Source organism: Equus caballus, chromosome 2 (genome assembly GCF_041296265.1).
Source record: "Equus caballus isolate H_3958 breed thoroughbred chromosome 2, TB-T2T, whole genome shotgun sequence".
NCBI lineage: Eukaryota > Metazoa > Chordata > Mammalia > Perissodactyla > Equidae > Equus > Equus caballus.
In genome coordinates, this window is record NC_091685.1 from 29,760,827 (window position 1) to 29,783,851 (window position 23,025).

At 51.8% G+C, this 23,025-nt stretch overlaps 2 long non-coding RNA genes across 2 annotated transcripts; one reads left to right on the forward strand and one right to left on the reverse strand.

The window, feature by feature from the left end:
* Positions 1-1,128: 1,128 nt before the first annotated feature.
* LOC138920758 (uncharacterized) lies at positions 1,129-22,659 on the reverse strand. Its single transcript, XR_011432513.1, has 3 exons — positions 22,521-22,659; positions 4,764-4,846; positions 1,129-2,359 (listed from the first exon to the last, which is right to left on the reverse strand). It is a non-coding gene; the product is annotated as an uncharacterized lncRNA (long non-coding RNA).
* LOC138920760 (uncharacterized) lies at positions 11,220-15,255 on the forward strand. The gene is made up of 2 exons (XR_011432515.1): positions 11,220-11,307; positions 11,529-15,255. It is a non-coding gene; the product is annotated as an uncharacterized lncRNA (long non-coding RNA).
* Positions 22,660-23,025: the final 366 nt, after the last annotated feature.

Here is a 23,025-nt window from a genome sequence, read left to right on the forward strand (position 1 = left end):
AGTGTGCATGTGTGCGTGTGTGCATGCATGTGTGCATGTGTGTCTGTCTGTTTTTTAACATCCTTGGGTTACTGAGGCTCCAGATTCTAGGCAGGGTCTCAGGATCTGCCCCTCTGGGGTTAGGATGGTTTGAAGGGCCCGAGGCATCAGGCAGGGGCTGCTGGGTGAAGACCACATGGACCAACAATCATGGGAAGTTTCCTCAAACCTTATCCATTATACCTTTCAAGTGTTTTCTAGAACCAGATCAATAAGCCAGAGCGGCAAACAGGCGTTGTGGTGACAGCCTTGTTCTTGAGTAAAGAACAGCAAGTTTAAGATTCAAGGTTGTTACATGAGAGAGAAGAAAGATTGGAGTTCGAAGAGTTTGAGCTCCATCAGTTATTTTACGCATCCCAAGTCCCAGCTCTGCTGTTTGACTGGGCGACCTGGGCAGCTCACTCACGTCTCTGAGCCAGCTTCTTCATCCGCGAAGGGAGGCCCTGAGACCCTCCATGAGAGAACCCGTGGGCAAGCTCTCTGTTAGTGATCAAGGAAAAGAGACATGTTCGTTGTGGCTACGGTCCCTTTTCAGAAAGAATTTTCATCATTCCACAAATATGCACTGAGCCACAAACATAATTGTAGAACTTTGTGATACTCTCTGATATTTCCTGTTTCATTCCATTCTACTTTTTCTATTCTTCTATTCTGTATGTTTTAAAGAAATAAAAAAGCTGACAGAAACCAAGCTAGTCCTTTGTCCCGTTTGCCAAGTATTCTTTGATCCCTGTCTTTGGGACACATGGTAGGATTGCCCGCCCCCTTGTGGTTGAGTCGAGCCATGTGACTAATTCTGACCAATGAGCTGTGAACAGAAAGGACAGGTGTTGCTTCTAGCCAGAGGATTTAATTGCCAATGCCTCATCCTCCAGAGCTGTGGCCTTCCCTCTAGCAAGGTGACTGACAGTGATGGAGATGGCAGCGGCTGCATCAGCCAGGGTCCCTGTGCCACTACAATGAGCAGCACCTTCTGCACATCTGCATTGCCGTGGAGCATAAATGGGAAATTAATATGTGTTGTGTCAAGCCACTGAGACCACAGGGCTTTAAAAAAGGTTTTAACTAAAAAAAAAATTTTAAGGCGAATTTCACTTTAATAATATATTTTATTTAATCCAATATATCCAAAATATTGTCATTTCAATTATTATTTTAAAATTCAGAAATGAGATGGCTTAAATTCTTTTTTACATGCCACGTCTTCATGATCTAGCGTGCATTTTACATTTACAGCACATCTCGATTCAGACTAGCCACATTTCAAGTGCGCCGTAAGCCCCACGTGGCTAGAGGCTGCTGGACGGGACAGCACAGCTGTAATGCTTAGTGAACTTCACCGTGAAACACACTATTCTAAAGCATCCTGAGTAAATAAATCTTTATCCTAGTCCAGAGGATCTTCAGAAAAGGAACTCCAATGTCTCATAAAATGGGCTGTGGCTACATTTTTGATCCATTTTTTCTCATTTACTCTGCAGTGAGGGTTTTCCTCCCAGCATAACAACTGGCTGCTTAATTTCTCTGCCTTTAGCTAATTCACTTACCCCTACTCTCCCTCAAAGGGGAAAACAACACCTTTCAGTTGGCCCAGGTTGAAAGTAAAGAGAAAGTTCTGTTTAAATTGTTCTCGGTACCCACAGTGTTCCAGGAGCAGAGGTTCACTAAGGCCCAGGCGGAAGTGGAGGAGGAGGTGGGGGAGCAGCCGATGCGCTCTCTTCTTCACAGGATGTGGACGGTGGGCTTCCAGACACGAGGGATGGGGCGGGAGGGCAGGGAGGACAATGATACTGGGGCACTGGGACTTGATCTCCTGCCTGGGGAGACAGAATTCCTTTTGACTTTGGATGTTGGCTTTGGACCTATATTCAAGGATGGCAGCTAAATGTTAATTACTTTTTGTTAATTTGTTATTATATATGTGTGTTATTGTTGTTATGCTGCACCCACTGCTTAGAAAATGTGCTTCCTCGATTGACCAATATGTCAGGAGCATTTTTCCATAAAATTAAATATACTTCTACCTCATCATTCTAACAGCCAGATAGTATTTTTTAAATGGATCTACATAATTTATTTACTCAGTCCACTGTTGTCAGACGTGAAGGTTGTTTCCGATTGTTAATTGCAATCCACAGTGGTTGATCACTCTCGTTCCGCCTCGGTGCCTATGGAAGGCGCAGTCAGAGGACACATTCAGATGCAGGAAGGCGTGATCACCCCAAGGCGTCCTTCTGGCAAACTGGGGTTTCCCCACATAAGACACCAACTTCTGTGGAGGTGAGGAGGTCTCAGCCTTCTCTGAGCACTGCCAGGAGAGCTGTGTAAGGTGAAAACAGTGTTGGGGACAGAGGGCTGTGGGTGGTACCAGGTCCTGCCACTTATTAGCTCTGCAGACATCCTCTCTGAGCCTCAGTTTCCTCATTTGGAAAATTCAGATAATCATACTGGCCCTTTCGTATTGTTGTGAAGATTAAATTAGACTGACTCTGAATTCTGGCTAAATAAGACAGATTGAGCACACGCCCAGCTCTGCTCCCTCCTGATGCTCTACTAACGCAAAGGCAATAGGAATTTTTGTAAAAGGCATAAAACCACAAGGATAATTAGCTCAGAAGAGAGGACAGCACTAACAAAATTTGGAAGGCAGAAAAGTAGATGGATGGGTTGTAACTTAGGGGAACTAAGAACCCTGAACCGTAAACCTCCAATGGGGAAAGCTGGAAGAAACCCAATGTATGAATCCCGTCAAAGGCTCGGTGATTACCTACGGAGCCAAGGTGAGGAGGTGCTAAACACAGGAGAGTGGGTCCGCTCTCCTCCTTGCCTTCCCCAGTACCCAGCTACTGCTCCTTCAGAAAACCAGGGTCAGGGCTGGGGGAGGTGGCAGAGAGGCCGTCCCTCCTGTGGGCATGCGCAGTGTGGCACCAAGTGCCAGGCCCCAGGTGTCCGTGGTGGGGGAGGGTGGCAGACACAGAAACACAGCAGAAGTGGTCCCTCCTGGGAGAGACACTCTGCAGGGCCCAGCAGAAAGGCCAGCCTGCCATGCAGTCTTAGAGATAGTGAGCAGAGGGGCCTGGGACAGGGGGTCAGATGGGCTGCCTCATGCAGAGCTTTTGCTCCAACTAGGGCTCTGAGGCCTGAGAGGATAGGGCCTTGCCCAAATCCACACTCAGCCTGTCCCTGCCTGCCACCCAGCCCCAGCTCTCTCTGTGCCTCCCTTTCTCTACCCGGGTGGACAGTGGCCTCCTCCAGGCCCTGCTCCAGGCGCCTTCTCCTCAGCCCTCCTCAGAGAAACGTAGGGACTGTCCTGCTCAGCTGGTGGCTGGGCCCAGGGTCCCCAGTTTGGGGCCCTCCCACTCCTCTGAAGTCAGGCAATTCCCCGCCCACCTGGCAGCGCTGCACCCCCTTCCAGGAAACCACCACAGAATCTTGTTCTCAGAAACCCCTCCTCCCGGTCGGTCGGATGTCACACAAAGTGCTAGCTGCTGCGGTTTCAACCCACCCAGAGGCAAATGTGCTCTCCTAACCATCTGAAAAGAAACAAGCTTCCAAAGATCAAAGCATCGTAGCTATCACGGCAGAAACCCAGGCAGCGGGGCCCACCTGTTGGACAGAAGAGCGCGGCTCAAGTCTCCCCTGTGGACGGTCAGCCTTCCCCCATGTGGACAGTGTCAGTGTGTGAAGGGGACATCTAGAAAGGGCCTTCCTGGCCCTGTCTGCTCACCTGGAGTGAAATGCCTTTGGCAGAGGCAGAGAAGGCTCACACTCCCACAGGACGGAGGCCAAGGCATTTCCAGGCCATGATTTAGCAAATAAAAATACAGGAAGTCCAGTTACATTTGAATTTCAGATAAGGAACAAACAATTTTTACTGTAAGTGTGCTCCATGCAATATTTGGGACATATCTATACTAACACGTTATTCACTAATTTATCTGGAATTCAAATTTAATGGGGCCTCCTGTATTTCATCTGGCGACTCGACCTGCCCCCAGCACAGGGCCTGGCGCGTAGTAGGTACTCACTGAAGGAGGGACTTGTTTGAGCTTCGAACGGGATGAGAAATCAAAATGTTAGATTTCCCTGGGTCCAAGCGGACTTTCTACTTACTGGAAGTGAGTTTTAAAATAGCAAAATGAAACTGTTATTTTGACCAAAAGGGACCAGAAAGTCATAGATCTACCTGATTATCATCAGGAGTCAGGAAGGAAAACCTGCCCTGGACAGAAGTTTGCAGGCGGAGGAGAAAACTAAGGCCGTTTCTTCCTCGTAAGCCATCAATTCCAGCCCGTTAAATTCATTCATTCAAAAATATTTATTGAGCGCCTACTGTGTGCCAGGCACTGTTTAGTAAACCACCAGAATTACCATGATCATTCTTCTCATTGCCCCCATTTGAAGAGGAAAATTGAAGTCCAGAGAAGTTAGGTGACTTGCCCAAGGTAACACACCAGGTAGACGGTGAGTCTGGGATTAACACCCAGTGTGTCTGATAGCTGAGTGCTTGCTCTTCCCACTGTGTGACTCTGTGTGTCCACTCTGAGTAATGGGCGCACAGAGAGTAGAAGGAACTCGTCAGGTAAACCCACATGGACTACCAGCAGTCCCCTAGCCGTCACCCAGTGCTATCATTCTATCTCCTGAGTCTCTCTGATCCAACCCCTTCGCTCCCTTCCAACGGCTGCTCTCCTCCCCAAGCCCAAGCCACCTTCAGCTCTTGCCTCAACAGCGTTGATGTCCAGGCTGCCTCATCTCTCTGGCTCCCCTCCATTCTGTCCTCCACACAGCAGGCAGGATGACCCATCTGAAAGGTAAACGCAATCATGTCACCTTTCTACCTAAAGCCTTTCTGCAGTCTCCCACTGCTCTTAGGATAACAACAAAACTCCTGACTGTGGCCTACCAGGTTCCACGTAACCCACTCCTGCTGACTCTCCGCCTTCATCTCACTTCCTCGCCTGTATCAGTCAGTGCTTTGGTTATCTATTACTGCGTAACAAGTCAACCCAAACTTAGGCCCTCGAAACAATAGCTGTTTATTATCTCCCACGATTCTTGACTAGGCTCAGCTGTGAGTTTCTTCTGGGGCTGAAGTCATCTGGAGGCATGCCTGAGCTGGCCTCCAAGATGCTCACTAACATGTCTGGTGGGCAATGCTGGCTGAGGCCTGGGAGTTCAACTGGGGCTGTCGACAAGAGGCCACATGTGGCCTCTCTATGTGATTTGGGATTCTCACAGCTTGCCAGCTGGGCTCTGAGAGAGAGTGTCTCAAGATGAGCATTCCAGAAGATAAAAAGCCAAACTTCCAGCTCTTAACTTCAAGGCTAGGCCTGGAATTGATAAAGTATCATTTCTGCCACTTTCCTTTGGTTAAGAAGTCACAGGGCCAGCCTGGGTTGACAGGCAGGGGATATAAGCTCCATTTCTTTTTTTTTCCCCTGCTTTTTTTCTCCCTAAATCCCCCCAGTACATAGTTGTATATTTTTACTTGTGGGTCCTTCTGGTTGTGGCATGTGGGACACTGCCTCAGCGTGGCCTGACAAGTGGTGCCATGTCCACACCCAGGATCTGAACCAGCGAAACCCTTGGCCGCCAAAGTGGAGCGCACGAACTTAACCACTCGGCCATGGGGCCGGCCCCAGGCTCCATTTCTTGATGACAGGAATTTGCGGCCCTTTTAATCCACCACAGTCTCTGCTTCAGATTACAGGAACCACTCCAGTTCATTCAAGCAGAAAGGGGCTTAAGACAGGGAAAGTGCTTACAGCGCTGTTGGGAGGGCTGGAGAGGCCGCCTCTAGGCTGAACCTCCAGAAATGATGCCCAGAATAATACTGCAGCCTCTGCTATGATCAAGAAGCTGAGGAATGGGGCTGCTGCCCCCACACTGCTGGCTCCAGGACTATCCTCTCCCTGATCCCTGCCAGCAGAATGGGCGCCCCAAGCTCTACTCCTACAACCAAAAACAAGGGTCTAGACACTGAGCCCTCTGCAACAGCTGGTGCAGAAAATAAAACACCCCCATAACTCTGCTTGCCCAAAAATCAGAGAAGCCTGGCCTCCACCTTCCGATGTAAGATGCATGGTAGGTCTTATTGATGGAAACTAAATCACAACTGGATTCTTGGCTTCAGAAGTCTAGCTTCTTAGTCTCTCTGGAACAGGAAGGCACGCTACAAAAGATGCTGAGCAAGCCAAGCTACAGTATCTCCACAGTCCTGGGCCTTCTTTTAGTTCCTAGTAATTGCTCTGCTTCCTCTTGCCACAGGGCCTTTGTACATGCTGTTCCCCCTCTGCCCACAATTCTTTTCCCTCTCCTCGTCTTCCCTTCCTCCTTCAGGTCCCAGCGCAAGCATCTTCTCTGATCTTCTTATCATTTTATATCTCTATTTTACAGATGAGGAAACTGAAGCCCAGGGAGGTTAAGTAATTTCCCCAAGAGCACACAGTTCGTAAGCAGTGCAGCTGAAATTTGAACTCAGGCAACCTGACTCCAGAGTCTGCTATTAACAGCTGCATAATATTATGCAGAGATGAGTTCACCTGGGTTAAAAGACCAGGGGCAGGGCCTAAAGCTGGCCTGCAAATAAACAAGGATGACGCTTCAGGAAATGTTGACAAGCCCAGAAAACTGTGAGTGACAGGAGGTGCCGGTAGAAGGACTCAGGACAAGGTCGGATGCTGCGGAGCTTGGCCCCAGCTCCCAGAGAACATCGATATGCTGAGTTTCAAATACAGCTGAGCTAGAGGAGTCTACAGAGGCTTGACACGGCCGCCCTCCGCCAGGGAGCAGAGAGCGATGCGCACTGTGTGAAGGGGAAGAAAGCATCTCGTGTCTCTCCCAAGAGGGATTATCAATTTCAGTGACAAAACCCACAATCACAGCGAACAAAGTGAGCTCAGTTCTCATAACTTTAACAGGCAGAATTTTGCAGAGCAAAGAGACAGCTGTTGAGGAGAGGGCGCCATCATAAAGGAAGGGCTTGGGGTAGAGTTGGTGCCCTGCTTGCCTCCCTTTGGCAGCCAGGGCCCAGGGAAGGGAGCCGAGGAATCCAGAGCACCTCATCTGATTTTTTAAAAATGTCATATGCCCTTAGTCCATAGGCAGGAGTGAGATCACTTGCCCTCCCTGGGCCCAGTCTGTGAAGTCCTAGGCTAGAAGAATAGCATTTCCTGTTCTCTGGCTGCCTTAGCTCAGGTCCCTCTAAAGCCAGCAGATGCTCCGCAAAGGAAAAGGCAAAGCCAGGAAAACTGGGTTAGCAAACCTGGTCTGCCACTTACTGCTGTGTGACCTTGGGCAAGAACCTTCTGCTCTCTGAACCTTCTTCTTTGTCCACAAAATGAAGGCATTGGATGAGAACACAGGGTTTGTACTGTTTTTCTTAGCGGCAAAACCCTTTTTTCAAAAAAGGAGAATAAATAAATCTTGCTTAGTTCTGTCCTTTAGTTAAATAGGGATGAAGGGACTCAGAGACTAAACCACTCCCCACCCCCACCCCTGCAAGGCCACCTCCTTGAGTGGAAAACTTGGTTTTTCGAGCCCTGCCATTTTAGAAATCCATGAGCGGTCCGTGGGGACTGGAGGATTCCACTTGGCAAAGAAAGGTTCTGTGACTGCCACTGGCTCATGCTGTGCCCTTGCCCGCTCCGGACCTTGGCTTTCCTCTAGAAACTGAAAGCTTTGGGCTCGGTGGTCTCTGCAGTCCCTTTCAGCTTTGACTGTCTAGGACTCCACCCTGGTAAGGTTATTGGAAAAATGAGACCAGGGTGGGGAGGAGGAGGAGACCCAGGGAAGGTAAGAGGTCAGGGAGGGCAAGAATCAAATCAGAACTCAAAGAAAGAGGTCATGGGCATGGTTTCTATTTCAGAAAGAACAGGAAAACTGGGGGTTGAGACACTAAGCATAGAACGTAATGTGTGGGATGGATGGATAGACGGATGGATGCATGCATGGATGGATGGATGGATGGATGGATGGATAGGAAGAGATAGGTAGCCAGGGAATGGATGGGGAGTATTCAGGCGAGCAGTTGGGTGGAGGGAGTGGGTGCATATATTTGACAGGTAAGAAGATTCTCAGGTAGATGGGCAGGCAGGTGAGCAAGCGGGTAAGTAAGTGGATTTGTGGATGGGCGAGCAGACAAGCAAAAAGGTGGATGGGCATATGGGCAGGCAGGTGATGCCCAGATGGTTGGATGGGTGGGTAGTTTTACAATGTAAGGGAAGTAAGGGGATAAAATTTGGTTGATTGGCTTGTTCAATTTTCTTGGCCATCTACCCCATTTCCTCTTTCATTCCCTATTCCCATTCAGTCAAAGACATCTGAAAGGTTTACAGTAAGTTTCTCAACATGTGGAAATTGTACCACGGGTCATGTGTAAGATTATTTTATGTAGTTATGAAATAATCTTAGAAGAAATCCAGACATAGTTTGAAGTAACACTGAATCACATAGCAAGAAAGAGATTCTCTGTGAATCCTCTGTCAATCTTATGATTACATCAAGAAGAAAGTTCCTTCTGGTGCTGTTGTATCTTTAACACCTCGCTGACACATTAATCTCCCTTTTTATTTTATTTTATTTTTTAGTCTTGTTGTTGTTGTTGTTGTTTTTTGAGGAAGATTAGCCCTGAGCTAACATCTGCCACCAATCCTCTTTTTTTTTTTTTTTTGCTCAGGACGATTGGCCCTGAGCTAACATCCATGCCCATCTTCCTCTACTTTCTATGTGGGACGCCTGCCATAGCATGGCTTGATAAGTGGTGCGTAGGTCCGCACCTGGCATCTGAACTGGCGAATGCCAGGCCTGACAAAGCAGAGAGTGTGAACTTAACTGCTGCGGCCCTGGGGCTGGCCCCTAATCTCCCTTTTTAACAAGAGAAGGCAGACTTTGGCATCAGAGCTTTAGGTAGCTGATGGAATGTAACATTATCTCATTTTCATTAGGTTTAATTTTACTGTCACTTTGTAGATACAACAGGGATAGTGTTACAAAGGGTTTCCCTTTTAAATGAGTGTATTCCAGTAAAGTGAGTCAGTTATATATCAAATATTAAGTAAACAGTATTTGTTACCGGGACAACAGATGCCGGATGTGGCAAAATTCCTGAAGATCGCGAATGTTTAGAAAACACTGGTATGCAGAAATATGATCTGGTCATGTCACTTCCAGGCTTAAGCTCTGCTCCAGAGTCTTTGTGAGCAGACCCCTGCCCAGCCCACCACTCAGTCTCGTCCGCATCTCTTCCCGCCTCCCAACTCTGATCCAGACACACAAAACTTCTTTACATTCTACTAACTTTCCAGGCTGTCTCTTGCCTTCAGGGCTTTGAATATGTACATTCCTCTGCCAGGAACTTTCTCCTCCCCTCTCTTACTTGGGGAATTCCTACTGAGCCCCCAGGTCTTGGTTTAGCTGTGGCCTCATCCCGGAAGCCTTCCCTCACCCTCCCAGCCGGTTCAGATGCCCTTCTTCACTGCCCCCAGAGCATCCTGCATCTTTCATCCATCACTCAGCCCACGGTAGAGAAACTGCCCGGTTCACTGCCAGCACTGCCTATTAGAAGGCGAGCTGGCGACTCTGTCCTGTTCACCCCTCACTATTCATTCAGCAGTTTTGCTGAATGCCTGCTTAAGTGCCACCACTGTTCTAGGAGGTATAGCAGTAAATGGCACAGAAAAAGTCTGTCTTATTCCAGAGGGGAAGTTGAAGAAAAATAAATTAAAAAAATTTAAAAACCTGGTTACCAGGGAAAAGGGGGGGTGGGGGGAGGGCACAAAGGGGGAAGTGGTGTACCCACAACATGATTAACAAAAATGTACAACTGAAATCTCACAAGGTTGTAATCTATCATAACATTAATAAAAAAAAAAAAATTTAAAAACCATATATATTATATATACAATTTCTGGTTGTAATAAGTCCTTTGAATAAATTAAAACAGAGTTGGGGAATTAAAAAAAAAAGAAAAGATGGGCAGTGATGGGGACAGTGGCTGCTATTTTAGACTGGAGTCAGGAAGGCCTCTCTGAGGAGGTGAAGGTAGTGAGGGAAAGAGGGACAACGGGAACAGCAAGGGGGAAGATCCTGAGGCACAAATAAGCTTGGCGTGTTTAAGGAACATCCAAGGGGCCAGGTAGCAGAGTGAGGTGAGCTTCCAGGGGGCAGCAAGCCTGGGCTGTGGCCCCCACTCTGGGACGAGGGAGGCAGCTCCCCTGGGACCAAGAACGTTCTCTGAGCAAATGAGAGGGAGGATGCCTTCTCCGCCCTCGTGCCTGCTTACCCTGAGCCCACCGGAGAGCCCGCCAACGTTTACAGAGGGACTTCCTGTTAACATTTACCTTCGCTGATGTTTATTAATCGGGTCTATTAATAGACTCCTTTTTTCTTTGGCCCTTCCTAAGGAATAACTTCTAGAAGAAGCATTTCTCCCCCACTTAGCCTCTGCCTTGCATAACGCTTCAGGTTTGTAAATTGCTTTTCCATCTCTTATCTCTTGATCTATTCATGTATTTATCCATAGCACATAGATAATTTATTGAGCAGGGAACAGGACAGACTCACTTCCTACCCTCATGAAGCATATATTTTTGATGAGAGACAAGTCTAGAGGGCCCTGGAGGCTCATTTTCTCCCCGCTTTTGGTAGCTTAGTAGAGAGCTGGCTTGGCTGGACCAGGCCCGTCGGGGGAGGAATAGCTGACATCACCTTTGGCGGGTATCAGTGTTCCTGCGCGCCGAGACTCTCCAAGGCTCTCCTAGAGTCCTCGGGGTGCGGCCCTGGGCCTTGGCAAGCATGCTCCCTAGTGTCATTCACGCCCAGACATCCCTTGATATACTTCTTGTTACTTAGAAAAATTACACGTTCCCTCCTCCCTCTGAAGCCAACAATGTGGGGTAGGTCCTTTCTCCTAGAGATTGTGGCATATCCAGCCTGCTGGCGGAGGCAGGCCCCTCTTTGCTGGGACACTGGCCATACTGAGGACATATTTGCCAGGTTGGGAACCCATGCTGAGGATGATGAGAGGTCGGAGGACTGCGGACACCCTACTACTTCTCTGCCTCTGAGTTTTTCCCGGGGATCTCTATCCGCACGGTGTGTCCATGCCCTGTTGCATGACAATTCCAGTGGGAGGAGACAGAAAACAAGGAAGTACCCCACCTTGTTATGAGTGTTACAAAGGCAGGACAAAGGCTGTGGGAGTAACTTAGGACTTGGACCGGGTGTCACTGGCCGGGCTCTCTGGAGACAGAATCTGTGATGGAGGTGAGCATGCAGGTGTTTATTAGGGAATTCTGAGATCAACACCGGTGGAAGGGAGGGGCAGGAAGCTGGGTGGGGGGAAGGAAAGACCCCAGTACAGGTCCAGTGACCTCAGCTGACCCTGTGGGAGCGCTGGAGCTAGGCTAGCCTTCAGAGCTGTCCTGAGTTGGCTGGGAAGAGGCTTTGATTTCCCTGCCTGCCATCAGTCATTGATCAATCAACAGGATGTGGGCAATCCTGCGTGGGGTGACAGCGGAAGGGTGAAGGCTGCCTGCAGAGCCGGGGCACCAAGCCTTTCACTGCACCGCGACCCGCGTGGTGCATCTTCTTCCACCATGAGGAGCTTCAGGAAGACTTCCTAGAGGAAGGGGCATTTCGCCTTGGGCATGCAGGGGCGGACAAGGACAGAACAGTGGCCCAGGCAAGGGGACGGTTATAAGAAGACCTAAAGGCAAGATGGGAAACAGCGCTCTCAAGGAGCCGTACACCACGAGAGGAAAGCAGGTGGATCCATCTAAAGACAAAGAAACAGCCTCAATGAGGCCACTGGGCTCATGCAAAATAAAGTTGTAATAAGTGATGGAGCCTGATTAGAACCAGCACTGTGGCTTCTGCATCCAGAGTCCTTCCACACCCCACTCCCAATCTGGACGCCAGTCCTCGGTCACTGCTTTCTTATCTTCGAGATGGCACTTTCTTTTTCCACTTTCGCCCTCTGTGTCTTTGCGCAGTTTCCACAACTCTGCCCAGGGAAGCGCTAACAATCCTTCTAATTCTGGCCTGAATTCTGCCATTTGAAGGGCTCATGACTCCCACTGGCCTGGGTTTCAGGACACGGCTTGGTATGTTTGCAGATTAGAGGTCAGTCTGTAGCCACAGTCACAGTTCAGCCAAGGACTCAGGTCAGGACTAAAATTAGAGCTAGATCGCAACTGAATTTCTGACCAGAGTCAAGATTTAGTTGGGGGCGAGATCTGGAGCTTGATCTATAGTAAAGGCCCAGCCTGGGCCCAGGGTCGGAGGATGGTCTGGAATTGGGTCAGAGTTCAGCCTGGAACTGGGGTCAAAGAACAGTCTAGAAAAAAGATTAGGGCTTAGTTTTAGAACAAGGCCAGGGCTCAGTCTGGGACTATGATCAGGGCTTAGAACGGAGCTGGGGGCAAGGCTGAGTGTAGGGGCAGGTTTGGGTCTTAGCCTGGAGCCAGAGTCGGGGTTAAGCCTTGGGCTGGGGCTCAGGGATGTGAATCTGCATCTGAGACGGGAAAGACCATCAGGGGTCTGGCTTCCCTGTCCCCCAGGCCTGGAGTCTGAGCTGTGCCCAGGGTGGGAGTAGGCAGCAGAAGTCCAGGGAGGACAGACACACGCCACCCTCAGCCCAGCTGAAGCCACACCCCTGCTGCAGATCCCCTAACTCAGCCCCCTCCCTCTAACCTCCCCGGGCCCAACACACACACACACACACACACACACACACACACTCACATGCACACACGGTATGTAGGAAGCACGGATCTGGGTACGAGGCCCTTGCGAGGCTGTGGCACTGCCAGAGTCTGGTGTCTTCAGGGAATGGTCTGCACAGGGCAGGCGGGGCCCAGGGAAATGAGTCAGCTCCCAGGCAGGCCCAGAGACGGGCGCAGGGAGAAGGACGTGGCTCAGGCTGCACTGCCCCGGCCTGACCACCATGAGAGCCCCAGTACCACCAGTGGTCAGAAATCTGGGCCTCCGCATCAACCGCCCACCGTGAGTCCCCTGGGACTGGCCCTGCCAGACCCCTGAGACGACAATGGCCAGGAGCAGAGGAAAGAGTCCTGTGCTAGGTTTGAGGCCTGCCTTGCTTCCCCTCTCTGGGCCATCTGTAAAATGGGAATAAAATAAACTAAGAAGGGTATTTGAAAAATGGGGAAACTGATGATCAGAGACGGAAGGGACTGACCCTGGGTCACAAAGCCCAGTGAGGGACAGCTTGGGGACCAGAACCCAGGCCTGCCAACACCAAAGGCCTTCCTTTTCTTGCCAATCTGGCCTCCTTTGTCTCTGAGACTGACCCCTCCCTGCCCCATCCCACCCCAGGCAGGCTCCCAGGAGAGGCAGTAAAGAGGAAGGGTGCATGGGGGTCAGGACAGACTCCCCGCTTGGGTCTGCTGGGGTCGCGGAACACAGGAGAGCTGCATAGACCCAGAGGGCAGGCCTGTTCTGTGCTGGTGAAGTTCCAGCTCTGGACCTAGGTTCAAATCTCAGCTTCCCTGTGGATCTACTGTGTGATCTCAGACAAGTCTCCCTTCTCTGAGCAAGATGCATACGTCCATCTATAAAGACGGATAAGAGAGTCATTTCGTCTCTGGTGGTCGTTAGGTGAGAAGTGCTGTAAAGGATGAACGGCCTAGGAATGCTGGTGCTGCTGCCGGTGCCACCACCAGCCCAGCCTCACCCCTTATCCTAACGCTCCTCTCATTCTCGCTGCCCCAGAGGCACTGGACTTTCCATCTCCTCAGCATGCCACATTCTTCCTACTTCAGGACCTTGGGACATGCTGATCTCTCAGCCTGGTCTGCCCTATAAATTCACTTCCTCGGGGCACCTCCAGCTGGGACCAGAGCATTCTCTACACTTGCTTTCATACCACTTGTCAGGATGGTCGCGTGAAGGTGGGATTACATGTTTGATGGGGTATTGGGAGGGACCTTCTCATTTGCCCCAGAATTGACAAGTGGGGTGCAGAGCGGGGGTGAATAATTGCTGAGCACCCCACATTCTGAAGAGAAGCTTTAATGGCTGGGCCCAGGGGCCCCTCTGGAGCTTTCTGGGAGGTTGAGCCTGGCACCCCCACAGCAAGTGCCACCCTTCTGCCTCGGGGACTGGGCTAGGGGAGAGGGATTCTTCGGGGGTCTAAAGCTTCAGTTTCACACGGATGCTATGGATTTTCTCTCCCTTTTCCCCCAGAGACCCACCCAACCAATCCAGTGGGAGAGGTACCAAGAAAATCACTTGTTAGTATGGAAGCAGGAAGCTCCCCGCTAGGAGGCGAGGTTGGCATCTCCCTCCTGGGAACATTTGCTGGTGGGGCAGACTTGTCCTGGCCCAGGGCCCATCTAGTAGAGGAGGAGAGAAGTAGAGAGAAATGGCAGGGTGGAACAGCCTGGCAATGGGGCAGCTAGCATGCCTGCCATTTGCTGAGGGTCAGCAGATGTCAGAGAAAAGAGCTGGGCTGATGCCATCTTTGGTACCAGTCCAGGAAGGCACCCCACCACACAAGGGGCCCCGCGGGGCAGACAGGAGCCACTGGGCAGACTGGGGCAGGCAGGGGAGTGGAGGACGGCAGAGGTTATGGAGGAGCCGTGTACCCACATCAGGGGACTGTGGAGGTCAGGGCTCCCACAGGACCCCCAAAGAGCACACACTTGTGCCCAGCGGAGAGCCAGCATCCACACGCCCGCCACACTGAGGGCACTGGCAATGGCAGGATTAATCCAGAGAGGAGCTCAGCCAGGGTGGACAACAAGGAGATGTTGGCTGTTGAACCCCCGTTCCCTCAGCCCCCATCCCAGAGAAGCTACGCCTTAAAAACAGAGAGGGAGGAAGGAGGTACTGACACCTGTGACAGCACGGGTGGACCCTGAAAACATTACGCTAAGTGAAAAAAGCCAGACACAAAAGGCCACATATTGTATGATTCCATTTGTACGAAAAGCCCAGAATAGGCAAATTCACAGAGACCTACAGCCTGTGGTATGTAGTGGTGAAACAGCTAATTAAATTAAATCTAAATTAATTTAATTAAATAGATTGTCGGTTGGCTAAGGTGGGGGGCCTGTGGTGGAGGATGGCGGGACAGTTTCTAATGGAAGGGGATTTCCTTTTGGGAATGATGCAAATGTTTTAAAATTGATTGTAATGCTGGCTGCACAACCCTGTGAAAATACTAAAAACCATTAACGTGTCCACTTTAAATGGTTGGATTGTATGTTATGTGAATTTTATCTCAATTCAGCTGTTATTTAAAAACAAAGAGGGATTTAGTTTGGGAAGATGAGAAAGTTCTGGAGATGGATAATGGTGATGGCTGCACAACAATGTGAACGTACGGAATGCCACTGAGCTGTACACTGAAAAGTAGTTAAAGTGGTAGATTTTATGTATCTTTTACTACAGTTTTTTTAAACATTTCAATTTAAATTTGAAAAAAATGGAGGGGGAGGGAAGTATCCCAGAACAAGACTGTGGACCCCAAATGCTCTAAGATACTGGAGCCAGGAGACGAGGAAGAACCAGTCTCCCCCCCAGGGCCGGGTAGACACACACACACACACACACACACACACACTCACACACACCCCCGCACCCACACACTCCAAGTCCCTCAAGTCTGATGGCTGAGGACAAAGCAAGGCAAAGCTTTCAATTGCCTCTGGGATTAGGATTTCAAACAGATGGCCTTATAATAACTGAATGTGACCACAACACCCTGGGATCTGCCACTGCACAGCTGGGGCCGGTGATTGGAGAAAAATGAAACTGTTTCCTGTGAAGACCCCTGCACTCCACGCACTCAGAAAACTGGCTAGAGATGCTCACTGTCAGCTCCCGGGGCATAAACGCCTTGAAGGCAGGAACCGCTGGGTCTGGCCTGAGCGTGGGACGAGCACAGAGCCGGACACATCACAGGTCCTCAGTCAATGTCTGATGAAAGAATGAAGAGCTTCCCCCACTAGACAGAAAAGAATCTGAGGCCCAGGGAGGTCATGGCCCTGCCCAGGGCCACACAACCCCATAAAGGTGGAAACTAGAACTCAGATTTCCACTTCCCATGGCCTAAGCCCACCCTGGGCGGGGCTGGATTCCATCAAGAGCCCCTCCTCCAGCTGTGCACATCTGTCAGCCTCTGTAGCATGAAGCAATCACGCAGGAAGCTGGCCAAGGACTCAAACATCCAGGACACAAAACAGGATGCGCTTCCAAGGGGTGGGAGTGACAGCCTAGCCCTGAGCCTGGGTCCCCACAGGGCTGCCTCCTCCTGCCTGGCTCTGGGAGCTGCATTCCCAAGGCCACATCTTGTCCTGTCACCCCAATTCCTCCCAGCTGCGAGGTAGGAGTCCTGGGATTCTGCCCTGGTCAGCTACTCCCTGGGGATGAACGCAGCAGGGCCCTGCCCCTCTCTGGGTCTCAAGTTCCCTTCAGTGCAATCAGGTTTTATCTAGCTCTGCTGTTCCCAATCCTCAATCTGTGTGGCTCTTGCTGACACCGACTTCTTAGAACACTCAGCCCTGCCTTCAGATGCCCCAGAGACACTCCACCCTTAGCAAGCTCAGCCCAAGGTTGGAGACAGCCCTGCACACAGGACCTCCTGATATGTCGGAAGAGATGTCACTCCACTCTTAGGAGCCTCCAGTCTAGGCGGGGAGACCCCCTCAGATTCAGGAACTCCTAGTCTGATAGGGGAGACCGAGCCTCCAGCAGGAGGCCCCAGTGTCAATGCTTCTCTCTCTTTTTCAGATACTTTCTCCTCTTTCCGGCTGTGGGGTGAGGGGTTCACACGCCTGTCTCTGAGAACCCAGCATCTCTTAGTTTACATGGCAGTGGGCCCCACCTCAGGCTGTTGGCTACAGCCAGGGTCATGACAGACGGCCCAGAGGATACAGGTTCCTGACACACTGCTTCTGGTGAGAAGCTCTTTGGCTCAGCTGTGGCTGCCACAGTCCCCGGGATGGGGCCCCCTGGTCCAGGACCTGCCCTGGGCAGGCCAACAGCAGTGTCTAGAATTAGGAAGTGTTCAGACTGGACAGGCTCTTCCCACCCAAAGTCTTTGTGAGGCCCAAAGACCATGGCTGGCCTAAATTTAGGGCAGCCCTTCCAGAAGCCTGGCTCTGAGCAGTCTGGTGTTCATGGCATCCAGCCTATCCTCACGGTACCCCCAAATTCTGAGGGTATTACTGATGAAGAAGCTCGGAGCTTGTTTCCCAGCTGTAAAATGAAGTGGATTAAAGTAACACCTCTCAAAAGATAACCGCGAAGATTAAATTGAGATAATGCAGGCAAAATGTTAGCGTGGTGCCTAACCAAGGTGGACATTGATTTTTTGGGGGGGTTGTTTTCCCTGCTCAGCTTTCAAACCCCCCCTTTTTTTTGAGGAATATTAGCCCTTAGCTAACTACTGCCAATCCTCCCCTTTTTGCTGAGGAAGACTGGCCCTGAGCTAACATCCGTGCCCATCTTCCTCTACTTTATATATGAGACGCCTACAGCATGGCGTGCCAAGCGGTCCCATGTCTGCACCCGGGATCCAAACCAGCGAACCCCGGGCCGCCGAAGTGGAACATGCGAACTTAACTGCTGCGCCACTGGGCTGGCCCCACAAACCCCTTTCTTTTTGGGGGACTACACATGGGGTGAACCTTAGAGGGAGGTGGCTCTGTCCTCCCAGTGCGGAAACTGACACTCCCCCTGGTCAGCTAGGAGAAGACGCATGACCTGACTCCGTCAATCAGGAGCCCACCCTGAATTCGGGGACCACAAAGGTGCTGCGTAGGACAGTAGAGGTCACTCGTGGGGCCAGTGGCAGTGCCCAGGCCGTGATGTCCAGTGACAGCAGCCCCAGCAGCAGCACCAAACCGAATGTTTCTTAAAGGGACCCCTCCATGAGCCCTGAGCTGCCAGCCTCTGTCTGCCCTTTCCCGGAGCCTGGCTCTCCAATCGATTCTCTGAGCTCCTTGGTGTCCTTCCAAGAAGTTCCTGTTCTGCTGAAATTAGTGAGGGTCAGTTTCCCTTGTTTTCAACCCAGAAACTTGACTGGTTTGGAAATTGGTCTGCGAGGGTGCATTTCAGACAACACACTCTCTGGGAAATGGGAGAAATAATTATCTGGTCTAGTTGGGGCTGAAGGTGGCGAAAATCCAGTTAGTATCCGGGGCTGAGAATCTAGCAGCCTGTGGTATGTAGTGGTGAAACAGCCAATTAAATTAAATTAATTAAATTAAATTGTGGCATGTGGCCATCTGGAAAAAAGGGCCATTGAAGGCAAAGCTTTGAGGGCCTGAGTCACCATTGAACACACGAACGGCACGAAGATTTCAAAGATAGGGCGGCTGCTTCGCCGACACTGGACAAGGAAAAGAAAAAGAATAACAAGTTTCAATCCCCAAATTCTTGGCTCTAGCCGTAGACTGGAGCCTAGGAACTTTCTATAGCTGGGCTAAGAATTCTCTTGTCTTTTCCTGCGGCAGGATTAAGTTTGTGGAAAGCAAATGTAAAGTCTAGCCCTTTGCATTGCCAAATCACAACAGCGGCTGAGTTCACAGCCTCCTCTTCCTCTGCCTGCTGCATTGACGCTGACAGTTCCCAAGGGCTGGTCCTGGGTCCTCTTCTCCTCTTGCCCCGCCTCCCTGCGGCAGGTGGGATGCATTCAGCTGCAAGTAACAGAAAACTCTGGAAGTGGAGCTCCAGGATAGGTGAGCTCCTGACGTGGCACAGCTCCCAGAGGCCCCCAGTGCTGCCAGAGGTGCTGGTGATTTTCTCCCTCAGCTCCACCATCCTCCACGATGGCTCCATCCAGCCGTGCTGGAGCCAGCTTCAGGCTGGCTTAAGAGAGCCGATTATGTGCATCCTAACTCTGTGTTTAGTGATGTCACGTTGGCAGCTTGAAATTGGCCATGGACGGGATATTTACACCATGGAAATCAGCATCCGCTACAAATCAGTGCTCTTTTTTTTTTTTGGAGAAGTATACTACCAGCACACTATTGGCTTCATCCTAGGTCTGGTTCCCTGAGGGGTGGCAATGGGGCTACCTGCTTCTTTATGTGTGTGCCCAGGAGGGAGAGGGGAGCGAGAGAAGGAGGCGGAAGAGAGTCTCTCTCCCCTGACCGTGGAACCAGGTTGGCTCTCCAGCCTCACTGAGAACAAGCACCAGGGGAATGCCAGGACCCCACGGGCCAAGTCTCACCAGATCCCTCTCTGGAGCTGCACTGTGGGGTCAGCTGCCCTGGAGAGCGAGGGCTCTGTTGGGGGCAGATCTCAGAAAAAAACAGATCCTTCAGGGAAGGAGGAAAGAGGAAATGGAGGTGCTGGGGGCAGCAGTGTCTGTCATTCTCTCTTGTGGTGCCCACCCACACCCGCGGCTCCGCTGATGACTACCAGAGCTATGTCCCCACCCAGACTTGTGTAACGCACCACTCAGTGGACATCCGCACTCGGATGATAAGAACAACCATCCTAGGAGTAATGCACACGGCATTGACCAAGAACTGGCTGCTGTTCCAAGCACTTTACATGTATGGGGTCATCTAACCACACAGAAGCCCTGTGAGGTGGCTCCATTGCTGGCCCCATGCTCAGGTGAGTAAATGAGGCTCAGAGGGGGCATAACTTGCCAGGGTCCACCGTGGTGGCACCGGGACTGGGAACCCACCTCCTGGCTCCAGGGCCTTGCTCTGAACCTCCCCTCCACCCTACCCCCCAAAAGGTGCCTCAGGCTCATCGCCTTCCCTCCAAACTGCTTGAAGCCCTTCCTCTCCTCAGCCAACTCCAACTCAAGGCTCAGATGTCACCGCAGGCATCCGTGTTCTAGAGAGCCTTTCTAACCCCGAGGCGGCCCCGTCGATGGCGGGCATGGTGACCTCTGCCTCCACCATCAGAGCCCTGCCACCGGGTGTTGTGGCTATCTGGCTTCTTGTCTGCTTCCCTTGAGGGCAGGAAGTGGGTTCTGCTCACCTCCACATGCCCAGTGTCCTCAGCGCAGGACCCAGCACGCAGGCGCCACTCAGTAAAGTGGTAAGAGCCCAGCATGCTCCCCTCTCCCCACTGTCAGGTCCCTGGGCCCTGGTGGTCCGGAAGGTGCAGACCCCTTTCCCCAACCTTCCAGGCAAGCATCCTGGCAGCCCCTCCCGACTCCACGCCCAGCTGGGTCTACTTCTTACGCTCAGCACGATTTCCTTCCCTCCGCTTCTCAGCCTCCTTCCTGCCTTACTCTTTTATTAAGATTCTAATTAAATAATTCTAATTAAATGTAATGAGCTGAATCGACAAACTTATTGCAATAAAGCAGCATTCAAGACGTTCTCTCTCCTGATCTTTCTTGGGCAGTGGAAGCGAGATGGCACAGGGCCTTTGCCGCCCGGGGTGACTCAGCAGGGCTGGGACTGAACGCCATGCTTGCGGGACGTCACCACGGGCCAGAACCACTGGCAGGGCATCCACAGCCCAGCTGAGGACTCCCCTGCCCGAGCCGCCCTGTGGCTCCTTGCTTTAGGCAGAGGTCTGTCTGTTCTTAGAGACCGAGCACCAGCCTGGACCACACTGTCTGGCCGTCTTTGGTCCGTGCCGCAGGCCAGTCCCATTTCCTCCTCCTGACAGCACCACACTGCCTCCTCCACACCAGGAAGGGCTGGCGAAAGCTCCAGACCTATAACTGGGGTTCGCTAACCGCGTGGGCGTCTGCCCTTGAGCCCCACTTTCTGAAGACGAAGAAAGGCGTGGACCCGAGGTCTGGTCCCTGCCCTTCTGCGTGGTCTCAGTCAAGTTCCATCCCCTCTCTGGGCCCCACCTGGCTTTCCACCAAATGTCAGGCTCAATACGACATGAAGGAGCCTCTGTGAAAGGGAAAAGGCACTGGTGTGTGGAGTTAGGCCTGGCCTCAAATCCTGGCCCTGTCCCTTCCTGGCTGTGTGATCTGAGGCAAATTACTTTGTCTCTCTGAGCCTCACTTTCCTCATCTATAAAATGGGCCCAACATCACCCACTTTGCAGAGCTGTTATGAAAATTACATTAAAACAAAAATGCACGGGCTAAGTGCTTGATCTGTTTCTACCATGAATTATCCTACTCCATCTTCCCTTGCCCGCAGCAACCCTGGGGGCCGAGAGATGGCTGGCTGGGGGGCGCTAGGGAGGGGAGTTGGAGCTTTCAGAATCTTCCCAAACCTGACCCCTCTTCCTTCCCACTCTGGGTTAGATCCGACCAATCAGCCAGTGCTGGGGACACGGTGTCCTGGTGGCCCCAGGCAGGACTTTATATCCTCTACCCACAGGCCCCCAGTTATACCACCCTCTGAGCTTCATCCCTTACCTGACCTCACTGGACCCTCACAGCCGCCCTGCAGGGAAGGCAGAGCTCCGTTCATAGTCCCATTTCACAGACAAAGAAACTGAGGCTCCGAGAGGCAGGTGGTGACTTGCTCAAGTCATACAACCAGGCAGCAGTGAACCTGAACCCAAACCTCTGGCTCTGAGACCAGTGAACCACTAACCGCCACCTCCCCCTGCCGTGTGGGAAATGCCATGTAGTTGGGGATACTCTGTGGGTCCCAATGACCCAGGCTATGACACCCAACAGCCCTGGAGGCCAGCAGGGCAGGGCGACTGCCTGGCTTACAGAGGAGGACGGGGAGAGGCCAAGAGCAAGTTGAAGAGGTGGGCCCTGGTTCCTGGGCTGCTCCAGGCTCACTGGCCACCTGGCCACCTGGCCTCCAGCCGCACGCCCTGCTCCTGGGCGGAGCAGCGTTGACCTTGGAGTCGGGCAGACCCGGGTTTGAGTCCTGGCACTGTGCTCACTTGATGTGTGATGGGGTTAGTGACCGCACCTCTCTGAGCCTCCGTCTCTTCACAGGGTCAATGGGGGCATGAGTTTGTCTCTGCCACCCCAGAAGGAAGGTGGGCATATGGCTATCACGTCACGGGCTGTGGATGAGGCTCCTGGAGCTGCCACAACAAGCAGGGCACAAGCTGGGTTTATTGTCTCACAGCTCTGGGGGCCAGAAGACCAAAAAGTCAAGTGTCAGCAGCCTGCTCCCTCTGTCACCTGGGGGGAGGGTCCTCCTGTGCCTCTCCTAGCTTGCGAGGGCCCCAGGTGTCCCAGGCTGGTGGCAGCATACCTCCAGCCTTCGCCCAGCGTTCTCTGTGTCTCTTCACAGTGTCTTCCCGCTGTGCATGTCTGTCCCGTGTCCAAATTCCCCTTTTATAAGGACACTAGTTACATTTGATCAGGGCCCACCCTGATGACCTCGTTTTAACTTGATTACCTCTGTAGAGACCCTGTTTCCAAATTAGGTCACAGGCTGAGGTACTGAGGTGAGGAAGTCAACGCATCTCCCTTGCCATGCGGCCTCTGCGTAATCGGGTCTCTTCCCGCCCAGAACCTTACCAAGACTCCATTGCACTCAAGAAGCAAGTCGAGGGTCCTTGCCTGGCCCCAAGGTCCCCCACGGCCCCGACCTCTCTCTGACCTCATTTCCCAGCTCTCTCCTCTCCAGCCACACGATCTCCTTGCTCCGCTGGTCTTTGCACATTCCACGCTTCTGCCTGCCTCTGGCGGTTTGGCTTGCTGCCTCTGTCTCCACTGCCTCCGCTGCCCTTTCCTCGAATAGCCACGTGTTTGCCTCCTCCTTCCGTTAGGTCCCTGGCCCGCCTGCATGGAGCAGCACTGCCCCACCGTGTCGCCCTCTAACCCCTCCCTCTGCTTTGTTCCTTCACAGCGCTGAGCGCCACACAGATTGTTTATACATATTTGTGGGGGGGAGGGGGTCAGTACCCACCCCCTCAGTGGAATGTCAGCTCCGTGAGGACTTTTGTTGTTTGGTTTGCTGCCATGTCCCAAACACCTAGGACCCAGACTGGCATGTGGCGGGGCTCCATCAATGGGTGTGGAATGAGTGGCTCGACCTCTGGCCTGGCTCAGAGAGCATCCGGGGCAGGGCCCAAGCGCATGTGCACACAGACCTGGGGTTCTGT